Source organism: Aythya marila (assembly GCF_965140915.1).
Source record: "Aythya marila genome assembly, chromosome: 9".
NCBI classification, from domain to species: Eukaryota; Metazoa; Chordata; class Aves; order Anseriformes; family Anatidae; genus Aythya; species Aythya marila.
Genome location: NC_139050.1, coordinates 253,596 through 265,904, shown reverse-complemented (window position 1 = coordinate 265,904; position 12,309 = coordinate 253,596). Strand labels below are relative to the sequence as shown.

The window sequence follows — 12,309 nt, the reverse complement described above, 5'->3', positions numbered from 1 at the left end:
AGCGCTGCAATAAAGAATATACCACTTAAAGAAATTTCGGCTTTGATCTTTAAATCAAGTCTCTGCTGAAAATTGGCTTGAATGATTAAATGTATTCATAAATATAGCATCACTCCTTTACTGTAGTCATACCATACTTTACTTACCTGCAAGGAAGTACATACATTTCATCCAGTACACTTCTAAAAGGATATGCTTGTCTTTGTGCTAGTAGTATTTTGACTTCAGCAATATTTCAACATCTAATGATAGTTGACTGCGTAACATAGAATGAGCCTGACCCGTTACGTATGTTTCAGAGGAGAAAATTAAGAACATTAGTCATCATGATCAGAATTGTCTTTCTAAGCCTGCTGGTCCAAACTGCTGCTATAAAAGGCAACAACATCAAAATACACCTCTGTATTTTGGATAAATTTTTTTTGAATTAAATATATACAATGTATGCTTTTTACATATTCTTATCTAGGTATACAGAGAATATAGGTATGTTATTTAGACATGTTTGTATTCTTACTTTGTATGTACACTAAGAAAGTCTTTAAGAAACTGTCATTCACCTTCTGGAATTTTTATTTTCTAAATATCAAAGCATCCTAAATGCTGCTACTCATTGGTGTTAAAAACTTAGAAATATAAATCTATTCAATAAACACACACACAAAAGCACCTGATAACCATGCTACACTCCTCTTGTTGGTCTGTTGCTCCTATCCTCCTATTTACACAGTTCATTTAATAAACCATTCCAGCCCACTGCAATAAACTAAACAGTTTAAACAAGCTAAACTAAACAGTAAACAAGCTAAAGTAATCTAAATGATGTACAAACTAATATGTTCTTACCATTCATTAAGATTTCCTAGGAAACAGTTATACTTTTTTGAAAAACAGTTAAGGTCAGAATAAACAACACGGTCTCCATACATGCAGTAAAACAGGTAACATCCAAAAGCTATGAAACAGAAGTGTCAAAGGCACACCCTGGCCTGGCTGGGCTGCCCAAGAGTACTAAGAGACAATGGCTTAGAATTAGGGATGGGAGTGTGCTCTGGCCAAGAATTAAATAAAGAAAGCAGCCACCTAAGTTAGACTTTTCAGTCATATGTAATCATATAAAGAACTAACACGGTTCTTGGGCCATTAAGAACCAAAATTGGAAACAAACAACTAGGTCATCTTAGCATTCAAATGGAAGGGTAGTTAGCCACACTAATTAGCCTCATCCTCTGCCCAAAGATTTCCCTGTGTTTTTATGCAGAGCCACAATGTCTGTAGGCCCTCCACTACCTGCAACAAGGGGTGGAGGGCCAGAGAGAAAAAGTACAGAAGTGTCTTTTCTCCCCATCACAGCCTCACAGCACAGAGCTCTTGCAATGGGAGGGAAGCTCCTGGCTCCTGCATGTTCACCCAGGTGCTCTCACAACTCTTTGGCTCTGTAGCTAATACACACATTTTCAGTTCCATATTGGCTAATTAAACTGGATTTTGATAAAAGTGGCAGACATCTGAGGAAGAATTGCTTCCACAGTGGAACAGGTTCCGTTCCATGCTCAGAGACTTACAGCTGTTTTTTTGCAGTATCAGGCTGATGAGGACTAGAATTTAGCTGCTCCTTATCTTACTTAATAAAATGTTTGCTTTTACTTATAACAACTAGATTAGAAAGTGCTGATCACAGTGGTTTGCAGATAGTACTGCTCTGGGCCTCAGACAGTAGGGGCTTGAATTCTTGCTCTGTCAAAAGCTTCCTGAGAACCTCCAGCAAGTTACTGAGCATTAAGTGGCCTAATTCCCCTGTGAGATGACAGTAATAGTGCTTCTGCCCTGCCCAGTTTTATCCCACGGGAATTGGGAAGGGTTGGGTTGGTAACTGATAAGTCACTGGAACAACTGGGGTGTTCAGCCACAGCTACAGTAATCCTCATCCTTGCTCTTAAATACTCTGAGGAGGAAAAAAGTGGTGTTTTTGCATAAGGAAGAAAAGAAGCTGTTTAATTCCTCTGAGTTAAAAATACAGTCTTTTACTCTTCTGTTGGTTAAATTTCTTTTCAGAAACAGCAAAAATCCCTTGTAATAAGAAAAATAGTGTTTCCTCCAAGCAATCTGCTCAGAGAAAAAAAAAAAAATCATCTTTTTGTGCTTCTGCTTAGCTCAAAGAACATGGTAAATAATGTTACGATGGTCTTATGGCTGTGGTTTTTGGTAAATTAAATAATTCCAGAGGTAAAAATTGAATTCTACATCTTTCCACAGTTAGCCTGGAGAGGAGAGGTTTTTTACATAATAATTATCACTGATAACACTGCACACTCTCCATTAAAATTTAATCACAATGATTAGGTTTAATAAGAAGTGGAGGCAACTCAAACACCAATCTTTGTTTCTCCTCTCATTCCGAAGTATAAATATGTTTTTATGAATACGTACTGTTTTCAAGTTTGCCACAATGGGAAGTCTTGTTTGTTGTTTTGAGAAAAGACATTTTAAAATGACTAATTACACATTAGTCCAAGCCCATTTTTCAGGGATGATTAAGCAATGCAAACAACAGCTTGCTTTACCATAAGCACAGCCTTTTCCAGAAACTGATAATTTTATGATCAGTTAGAATTAAATGGGATATTTCTTAGAACCTTCAAGCACCTTAAATCATGAATATGTCAACAGCAGGTTTCCAAACTATCCTGTTCTACTCAACAATTAAAGAACTTGATAGAACTTGATAAAGAACTGAAGGAGCCACCAGTGTTACAGCTGGGATTTCTGTATTTCCATTTTTAACATGCTCTTGTCATATTTTAACTCATTTCTACGTTGAACCTCATTTTTACATAACATTTGCTTTGGATAAGATGAATTTACTCAGGTAGAGTAAGTAAAGAAAGGGTAAACAAATGGCTAAGATGTGTTCCCCTACTAACACTACTCAATTCAGTTCACACATAGTGTGACATATTGAGAATAAATCACACAAGCTTTCCAAAATGTACTTCACCACTATAAGCACTGCTTCCGGTACTAAGGAATTTAAACAAAATCCTTTCTACAAGAACACTTTCTTGGCTCAAATTTTGCCCTAGCATCACCTGAAACATAAATTATGCCAATAGCATGATATTGCATGGAGATTGAAAGAGATTCTCAAATGGACATGAGAGTCCCTGATGGAAATGGCTGTCTAGCTTCAAAGGCTTTAAGATCATAAAGAAATAAACAGGATGAGCTCAAGATCTGTGTTTGGTCACAGGGCCACAATCTCGTTGCAGTCACAGAGACATGGTGGGACAGCTCGCAGGACTGGAACGCTGTCATGGAGGGCTATGTCCTTTTTAGGAAAGACAGGCTGGGGAAGTGAGGGGGTGGGGTTGCTCTTTATGTGGGGGAGGGTGATGGACAAGTGGAGAGCTTGTGGGTGAGAATTAAGGGGTGGGGTGGTATGGGGGACACTGTTGTGGGGGTGTACTACAGGTCACCAGATCAGGAGGAGGAGGAGGTCGATGGGGCCTTCTACAAGTAGCTAGTAGCCTCATGATCATGGACACTGGTTCTCATGCAGGACTTCAATTTTCTGGACATCTGTTGGGTAAGCAACATGGTCAGGCACGCGCAGTCCAAACAGTTCCTTCAATGCATTGAAGACAATTTTCTGATGTAGGTGGTGGAGGAGCTGAAGAGAAGGGGGTGCTCCTGGACCTTGTCCTTACCAACAGGGATGGGCTTGTTAGGGATGTGAAGGCTGGGGCAGCTTGGAATGCAGTGACCATGATATGGCAGAGTTCAAGATGGAACTTGATGAAAGAAGTAAGGCTAAAAGCAGGATTGCTACCCTGGACTTTCGGAGAGTCAACTTCAACTGCTTCTGGGACCTGCTTGGGAGTATCTCATGGGCTAGGTTGCTAGAAGGCAAGGGTGCATGTGAGAGCTGGGCTACATTTAAACAGCACTTCTTCCAAGCTCAGGATCAGGGAAGGAGGAAATCGGGGAAGGGGGACAGGAAACCTGCATGGATGAGCAAGGAGCTCATCAATAAGATCAAACGGAAGAGGGTGGTCTATGAAATGTGGAAAAAGGGCCTGTCCTCTTGGGAGGAGTATAGAAGGGTTGTCAGGGCCTGCAGGGACGCAACAAGGAAGGCCCACCTAGAGATGAGGCTTGCAAAAGAGATAAAAGATACTAAGAAGGGTTTTTTTTTAAGTATGTAAACAGTAAAAGGAAGACTAGGGATAATGTGGGTCCCTTGCTGAACAAGGGCTGGTGTCCTGGTAACGGGAGATGCTGAGAAGGCGGAAATACTGAATGCTTTCTTTGCTTTAGGGACTCCCCCCCAGGACTCCTCGACCCTGGAGGGAGGAGAAAGAGTCTCGGAAATGGAGATCTCCCCCTTTGTTAACAAGGGAGTGCTTTGGGAGCATCTGAGTGGGCTCAACACAAACAAATCCATGGGTCCCAATGGGATGCATCCACATGTGCTAAGGGAGTTAGCAGAGGTGATCACCGAACTACTCCCTATCATCTTTGAAAGGTCCTGGAGAACAGGAAACGTGCCTGAAGATTGGAGGATATCCAATGTCACTCCGGTCTCTAAGAAGGGCAAGAATGAGGCTCCGGAAAACTACAGGCCAGTCAGTCTCACCTCTGTCCCTGGAAAGGTGTTGGAACAGCTTGTTCTGGATGCCATCTCCAAGCAATTGGAAGAGAAGAAGGTTATGAGGAGTAGTCAGCATGGATTCACCAAGGGGAAGTCGTGCTCGACCAACCTCGTTGCCTTCTATGATGGCATCACCAGCTGGGTAGATGAGGGGAGAGCAGTGGATGGCATCTACCTTGACTTTAGCAAAGCTTTTGATACTGTCTCCCATGATATCCTGATAGCAAAGCTGAGAAAGTGTGGGATAGAGGAGTGGACAGCAAGGTGGATTGAGAACTGGCTGACTGTCCGAGCTCAGAGGGTGGTGATCAGTGGCACAGAGTCCAGCTGGAGACCTGTGACAAGCGGTGTTCCCCAGGGGTCAGTCCTGGGTCCAGTCTTGTTCAGCATCTTCATCAACAACCTTGATGAAGGAATAGTGTCTGCCCTCAGCAAGTACGCCGATGACACAAGGCTGGGAGGAGTGGCTGACACGCCAGAAGGCTGTGCTGCCATTCAGCAAGACCTGGACAGGCTGGAGAGATGGGCAGGAAGAAACCAAATGAGGCAAATGTAGAGTCCTGCACCTGGGAAGGAACAACCACACGTATCAGTAGAGGCTGTGGGACAACCTGCTGGAGAGGAGCTCTGAGGACAAAGACCTGGGGGTCCTGGTGGATGACAGGCTGACCATGAGCCAGCAGTGTGCCCTCGTGGCCAAGAGGGCCAATGGGATCCTGGCGTGCATTAAAAGGAGTGTGGCCAGCAGGTCAAGGGAGGTGATCCACCCCCTCTTCTCTGCTGTGGTCAGGCCTCACCTGGAGTACTGTGTCCAGTTCTGGGCTCCCCAGTAAAAGAAAGACAGGGATCTCCTGGAAAGAGTCCAGCGGTGGGCCACAAAGATGATATAGGGCCTGGAGCATCTTTCCTATGAGGAAAGGCTGAGAGACCTGGGTCTGTTCAGCCTGGAGAAAAGAAGACTGACAGGGGATCTCATCAGTGTGTACAAATACCTGAGGTGTGAGGGACAGAGGGATTTGGCCAACCTCTTTTCAGTGGTTTGTGGGGACAGGACAAGTCGTAATGGCCACAAAATAGAGCACAGGAAGTTCCGCACCAACATGCAAAAGAACTTCTTCACAGTGAGGGTAATGGAGCACTGGAACAGGCTGCCCAGGGAGGCTGTGGAGTCTCCTTCTGTGGAAATATCTAAGGCCTGTCTGGACACCTACCTAGGAGGCTACCTAGAGCAGGCTAGCTCTAAGGAACCTGCTTCTGCAGGGGGGTTGGACACAATCATCTTTCAAGGTCCCTTCCAGCCCCTTCAGTTCTGTGATTCTGTGATAATGATCATATTCAGCATTCACTGTGTCCTGTGCTGCAGTTTGTAAAAAGAAAAATAAATAAATGCTTTGAATGGCATGATCTGTGTAATATTTTTACTTAATAGCATGTAGCATTTAGAAAATGCATTTCAAATACAGTGTTTTGCTGCCAGTTCCCAGAAAGAACATTGAATGTTCACGCAGAATGTGTGAACATCCACAAAGACAGATTTAAACAGCGAAGCCAAGCTACATGATACATCTGCCTGCAATGAAACACCATTAAAAAGTAAATCCTGTAAGTCTGGGGGGAAAAGGCTGATTTCCAAAAGCAAAGCAACATGTTTGGGTATATAAAGGACTCCAAATATCTGATTCCTCACAAATGGAATGGTTTTACAAGAGCCTGACATTTCTGAGGGGCATATAAAAGATGTTTCGTCTTGGCTCTCCCTGCCCCAGTCAGGTGAAAGGCAGCAGGAAGAGAAGCAGAATAAAAGGTTCCTTATCAAGAGTGTGCTTCATTCATTTAAAAAAATGCTAGATCTTTGACACGAACAAGACAAATGAGGAAGATAAAGAAAGGGACGGAAACACAGGAAAGAAACACATCCTGCAGCAAAAATAACCTCATACCTGCCTGCTTTAATATTAAAATAAATACTGAGTCCTGCAAACCAGGGTTGATTTCACATCCAGCTTGGTCTCAAATATTTTGTTCACGTGGGAAGACAGGTTTATGCCCTGCCAGTCCTATACCAGCCTATGCAGATGGACAGGTCTGTGTGAGCAACAGAAGCAGCCTCCTGCATTTTCTTTCCACATCCTACACAGCCCGTCTGCACCTGCACCCAACAGCCAGACTGCACTGCAGCCCTGCCAGCTGCCAGCAGCCACAGAAATGAGGTAAGAGCACGTGTTCATTGAACAGTACCATATTTCAATGCTGCTGTCTAGGATTTTCCAGGACGAACTTTATGTCATGAACCCTTGAGAAAAGTTTGTAGAGCAGAACGGGCTCAGTTCGGGAAGCCCAGCCCAGCCCTCTTCAGCTTCTGGGCTCATCTGGCTCTGGTCTGGCTTCCCAGCAGCGCAGGACCCAGCACTTGCTGCTGATGTAGGGGTCCCTACCTCAGAAAGAGATCTCTACCTCTCTCTCTTCCACTTCTTAAGACAGCAAAAAATGATATGGCTCTGCCACATCAGCTTCCTTCAGATCCCTGGGAGCTCTGACAAGGTTTGAGGAGGACAGGAGGTCTGCACTGAGGCAGACGGCCTCCTTCTGATGCAGACAGGAGAAAAAGCTCCTGGAGAAGGGCCAGAGTTCTGCATTAATCTGGTGACCTGACAGTTTCATCAAGCAAGGACTTACTCTGGAAGTAAAAAAAGTCTAAGTCTCCTTCTCTCCTCTGCCCATACCACCATCAAAAACTACTTCACCAGCAGAAGCAGCAGCTGCCCACAGCTGGGACACACTGCTCTCACTGCCCAGCCACAGCCCCACTGCAGGCCTGCAGCGATGCTAAGCCAGGGCCAGCAGCCTGCCCTTGCTGCCACCTGCATGGCAGTCTTTGCTCTCCAAGCACATTCCACATTATGTCTGCTTCTGGACTCAACGGTCCAAACTCCCAAAGCAGTTGTTGTTAAACTAACAGCCCAGAAAAACCCCACCTAGACAGAAAAAGCAGTACATAACATACCATATTTTATAAAATTTAAGAAGTGATGTCAACACTTTCACTTCAGTTCAGCTTCCTAAATTCACATAAGTTGATCAAAATATCTACTACTTATCTACCAAAATAATACCAATTAAACTTTCCAGTGCTGAGAAGATGCCAAGAATCAAAACATTGGCTTCCTTGGAGTCTTCGCATTTTTCAGCCCCCCTCTCCCTCCCCCCCCCCCCATTTTGCTGTATGCCACAATGACTATAGGGCATACAATTAAAACATAAAAGCTGAGAAAGAATAAAGTTAAACTGCATACCTTCCTAGAAGGAGATTAACTATCTTAATTACTTGAGAACCTCAACAGAAAAGAAATAATAATGTAAATTTCCATAGCCCTGGACAGGCAGACCTTGCGGATATTAATACCACTGCTGCTCAGAAGTCTACCAATGATCTCTCTCACTTGTCACACATTCCTCCCTCTCACACTTGCTCCTTCTCTGACATACACAAATACATATTACCCTTAGCAGAGCCTTCTAGCCTTAGCAAAAGCTTATAGTCTCCAACAGTCTCACGCAGATGACAGCAGTGACATACATTCCTGTTCCTACAAGACAAGCTGCTAGCATTTAGTCCTACAGCTATACAAGCTTGGGTTCAAGAGCAGGGCAGCGAGACTCACAGTGTTTACCTTTCTTCAAAATTTTCTTTACTCAACATTTTCCAGTAACTTTCAGTTGTGGTAGACAGCAAGAGAACACACACTGAAAATGCAGTTCATTAACAAAAGAGAATGACAAATTCTAAATAATAGATGCAGTGACTTGGGATCAATTCCTGGTCCCTTTTCTCGGGAAATATTTAGATGTGTAAACAGGACATGACTGAAATACTCATTATGATAGGAGGAGTGTCTTTTGATTAGAAGTGTTCCTAAAGAAGCATTTTTAACTTTTCTCATCTTCAGGCAAATCTTCAGCATGCTCAGATCAGCTTGCTACCAGGACATGTAGGGGTTTCCAGTACAGCGGCAGATCTGCCTCTGAATTACTTGTTCTATGTTAAGCAAGCGCACAGCCATATTCTACGTGCAAAAGTGCAATCAGTTTCCTGACATAACCAACAGTGGGAAAATACAACAGAAATACATAATAAAAAAGAATAACAACTAGAAGCAGCATGCCACAAATCTCACAGCCTGCAGTACTTTCCTAAAGCCTGGTTCTTGAAGTCCTGTGCCATAGGGATCCATGTGTGGAATGACAGCTTTCAACAGATAAAATATTTTCTTCTCATTCTTGCAGAACAAAAAATCTATGAAAATGTGAACAGCAACAACAACAAACACCTGCAAGTTTCAGATACAAAACATTACAAACATATTACTAAAAATCAGAGGTTTTAAAGACAATGTTATTTTGAGGTCCCAGTGAAGAAACACTAAAGTTTATAAACAATTTGTTCTCAATATTGTACTAGTGATCTTAGTAAACATCACTATTGGAAGAGGTATCTACTTGATTTTATACAAATCAAACTGCCCAGCACAGTCACCTTCAAGAGTTGTTTAATCTAACACAAGTAGTGGAATAAAACCTACTCCCCAAAGCCCTTTCTGCATTACAGGCACCTCACTCAATTTTGGAAGGAAGAAGGCTTTTTATTTACACAGTTCAATGAAAACGGAATTCTAGTCATCAAGTCTATTATTCACTGGATGTTCTTGTAAACCACATGTCTATAATGAGTATGTGTTTCAGTGCTCATCATATTAAAAATCTGTTACTGAGATTCCAGACACAAAACTCCTAGCAATGAGGAGATTCTCCTAAAATTACATGAAATTACATCTTCTCTCATGTGAATACTCTCCAGAAGTGGACTGAACTCAACAAAGATATGTAGAACCAAAATCAATTTATACATATATTTAAAAAAAAAATAAAAATAACAGTAGTTATTTTATATAAATAAAAAATACGGTGGTGAGGCACTGGCACAGGTTGTCCAGAGAAGCTGTGGAAGCCCCATTCCTGGAGGTGTTCAAGGACAGGTTGGATGGGGCCCCAGGCAACCTGACCTGGGGGGTGGTGTCCCTGGCAGGGGGTTGGAGCTAGATGGGCTTTAAGGTCCCTTCCAACCCAAGCCATTCTAGGATTCTATGATTTTATTCCAGTAAAAGTACAGTGATCATCTACTTTTGCTATCCCTTTCCTAAAACAACAGGATGATGGAAGGTAATAAAGGGAACAACTGGTTGCAGGCATCCGGGGACATTTTGGGACTCTAAATAGCAAGGGTTTGATGTGGGCATTGAGATTTGGCTTCAGTTTCTTCAGCTCAGCTTTAGGAGAACTGTTAGACCACTTGAGGACAAACCCCTGTAAGCTACAGGGTAAGGTAAACACCTTACAGAGGTCTCCTCCCCACCAGTTTCATCCAGCATATTTTACCATGGAAGAGAGAGACAGAGTTGTGCCTGTTACCCCAGCAATATCTGCCAGATACATTGATACTCATTGGAATTGTGTAATCACATCACACATACAAAGAAACATTTGGATAGAATAAATGTGTCCCACATGTCAGGAGCCCCACTTAATACAACCAATAACATGTCTGGGAATAAAAGAGCAAACTGCAGTAGTTGGCTTCAGGGACTGCAAAGGCCTGAGTAGTACTTACTGGCAGTGGCTTCCAGTCCTTGTCATGGGACTAAATCTGTCAACACACACAAAGTTGTGCACATTAGATGATACCTCAGCATGATCTCCTCAGAGAGGAAGCCAATTACAAACTTCCCCAGTGCAGGAGGGCAGCAAGCAGCCAATATAAATGGTTCCAATCCTGACTGTTCTGATGAAAATGCAGATGTTTTGTTCTTGATGTGACATAAATAAGGTCAGAGCAAAAGACTTTATCATTGGTGAGCTACTGGCTCCATGTAACACACCCGTGATCCATCCGGGAACAATTAAGTTCATGCAATACACCTCAGTTCTGTATTTCTATCCAAACCTCCATTTTAGCTAAGAGACTTTTAAAAACAAATTATAACTGGCCAATTCCTTGCTGATAATACACCTGCAGATGCTGAAGAGTAATTTTATTCCAGCAGAGTTATTACTGCAGAATGCAAATGTTTCCTTATGGTGTGCCTGCTCTCATCACTAAGATTGCTGTCAATCCTGATCACTCTTAGCCACAGCAAATTTACATTACCAGTCCCATCCTAGGTCACCACATCTTCCTTAAGAGGACCTTCAAAAATGCAGTGGATGTATAAAAGACTAGAAAGCAATGTGCAGTAGGGCAGTTCTCACTGGAAGCATTAGCTCTGTCTGTAACCGTGGAGCTTAAAATAAAAACAGAACTCATGAAACGCTGTTCCTGGTGAGCATGGCAATGTCAGAAACCCTGCCTGTTCTGTTTACCAGATCCAGGTTTAGAAAAGAGAAACAATAAAATAAAATAAAATAAAATAAAATAAAATAAAATTAAAAAAAAAAAAAAAAAAAAAAAAAAAAAAAAAGAAACAAAGAATCCCTCACAAAGTCTTTTCATGTCAGCAGTGACTTGAAGAGTGCACCTCCCGGGACGCCCGTTCCAAAGGGGGTAACAGACCTCCTTCCTTCTCCGCCCCACTCCCTGAGAATAGTTTGTCAGATTCATTGCGCCTTTTTGCATATATCGCAACTTCGCTAACGATGATCAGATCAGATCACTTCAGGTGTGCTCGCGGGCAGCCCGGGGAATTCCTAGAGAGACTACAAACGTTTGTACGCCTCGTGGCTGCTCCTTCGGCCAGCCGCAGGCAGGAGCATCCTCCTGCCTCTAAACCAGCAGCCTCGCGCCCTGTGCAGCGCCGGAGACGCCCGTCCAGTCCCATCCCGTCCCGTCCTGTCCCGGACACCCCCGAGCCCCCTTGCCCGCAGCGGGGAGGGGTTTCCGGCCGCGGGCGTGCCGGTGGCCTGGGGGCTGGAAGTGGGAGGGAGCCGGGTCGGAGGGGGGCACGTCCCGGGAGAGGGGTGGGGAGAGCCGGCGGCGAACAGGGCTGCGCCGCAACGCCCCTCGCTATAAAGCCGGGGGCCGCGTAGCCGAGCGAAAGGAGCGGTGCGGCCGGGGAGGGAGAGCACGGCGAGCCCAGTCACGGGGCTGTCCCGTCCCGCGGCGGCCAGCCGCCGCCGAGCCAGGTAAGGCAGCCCCTGCGGGCTGGCCGGGAGCGCGCTGTTGGGCCCCGGGGGAGAAAGGCGCCTGGAGGTCGGGGCGCTGCGTCCTGCTGCTCCCCCGCTCTGCTCCTTCGTAGGTGGCAGGGCAGGCTGCTGGCAATTAAATCGGGGCGGCTTGCGCTTCGAGACCCACTCGCTAAGCCAACACTACGCGTTTGTCTTGGTTTTGGAGACGGATAAAGGTCCCCCACATTCACGACCGTGCCCTTTGCATGAGCTCTCCTGGCCTGCACCAGCCTGAAGGCAGAGCAAAGGCACCCTTGGCAGAAGGTGCGGTGCTGGGAACAGTCACCTCCTTTCCCCAGTGAGGCGACTCCGCAAGCCCGCAGCAGCCAGCCCCTTCGCTCTGGGCAAGATCAGAGGAGCACTTGAAGTTTTCATTACTGTGCTAAATCCATGAGATAAATTAATCAAAAATCACTGAAAGCAATGCTGATTAATTTTTAGAC

The 12,309-nt window shown here is 44.4% G+C and overlaps 1 protein-coding gene and 1 long non-coding RNA gene across 12 annotated transcripts in view; one reads left to right on the top strand and one right to left on the bottom strand.

Annotated features, from left to right (window-relative positions):
- LOC309881382 overlaps positions 1 to 12,309 on the bottom strand; it is a 260,443-nt gene that overhangs the window by 217,834 nt on the left and 30,300 nt on the right. The window lies entirely within an intron of this gene.
- AGTR1 (angiotensin II receptor type 1) overlaps positions 11,687 to 12,309 on the top strand; it is a 32,007-nt gene continuing 31,384 nt past the window's right edge. For 3 of the 10 annotated variants that reach the window (XM_082767255.1, XM_082767250.1, XM_082767252.1), the window contains exon 1: positions 11,687 to 11,824. The gene's annotated coding sequence lies outside the window, so the exon portion shown is untranslated. The remainder of the gene's footprint in view (positions 11,825 to 12,309) is intronic. The other 7 variants (XM_082767249.1, XM_082767253.1, XM_082767248.1 and 4 more) reach the window with 4 other exon arrangements.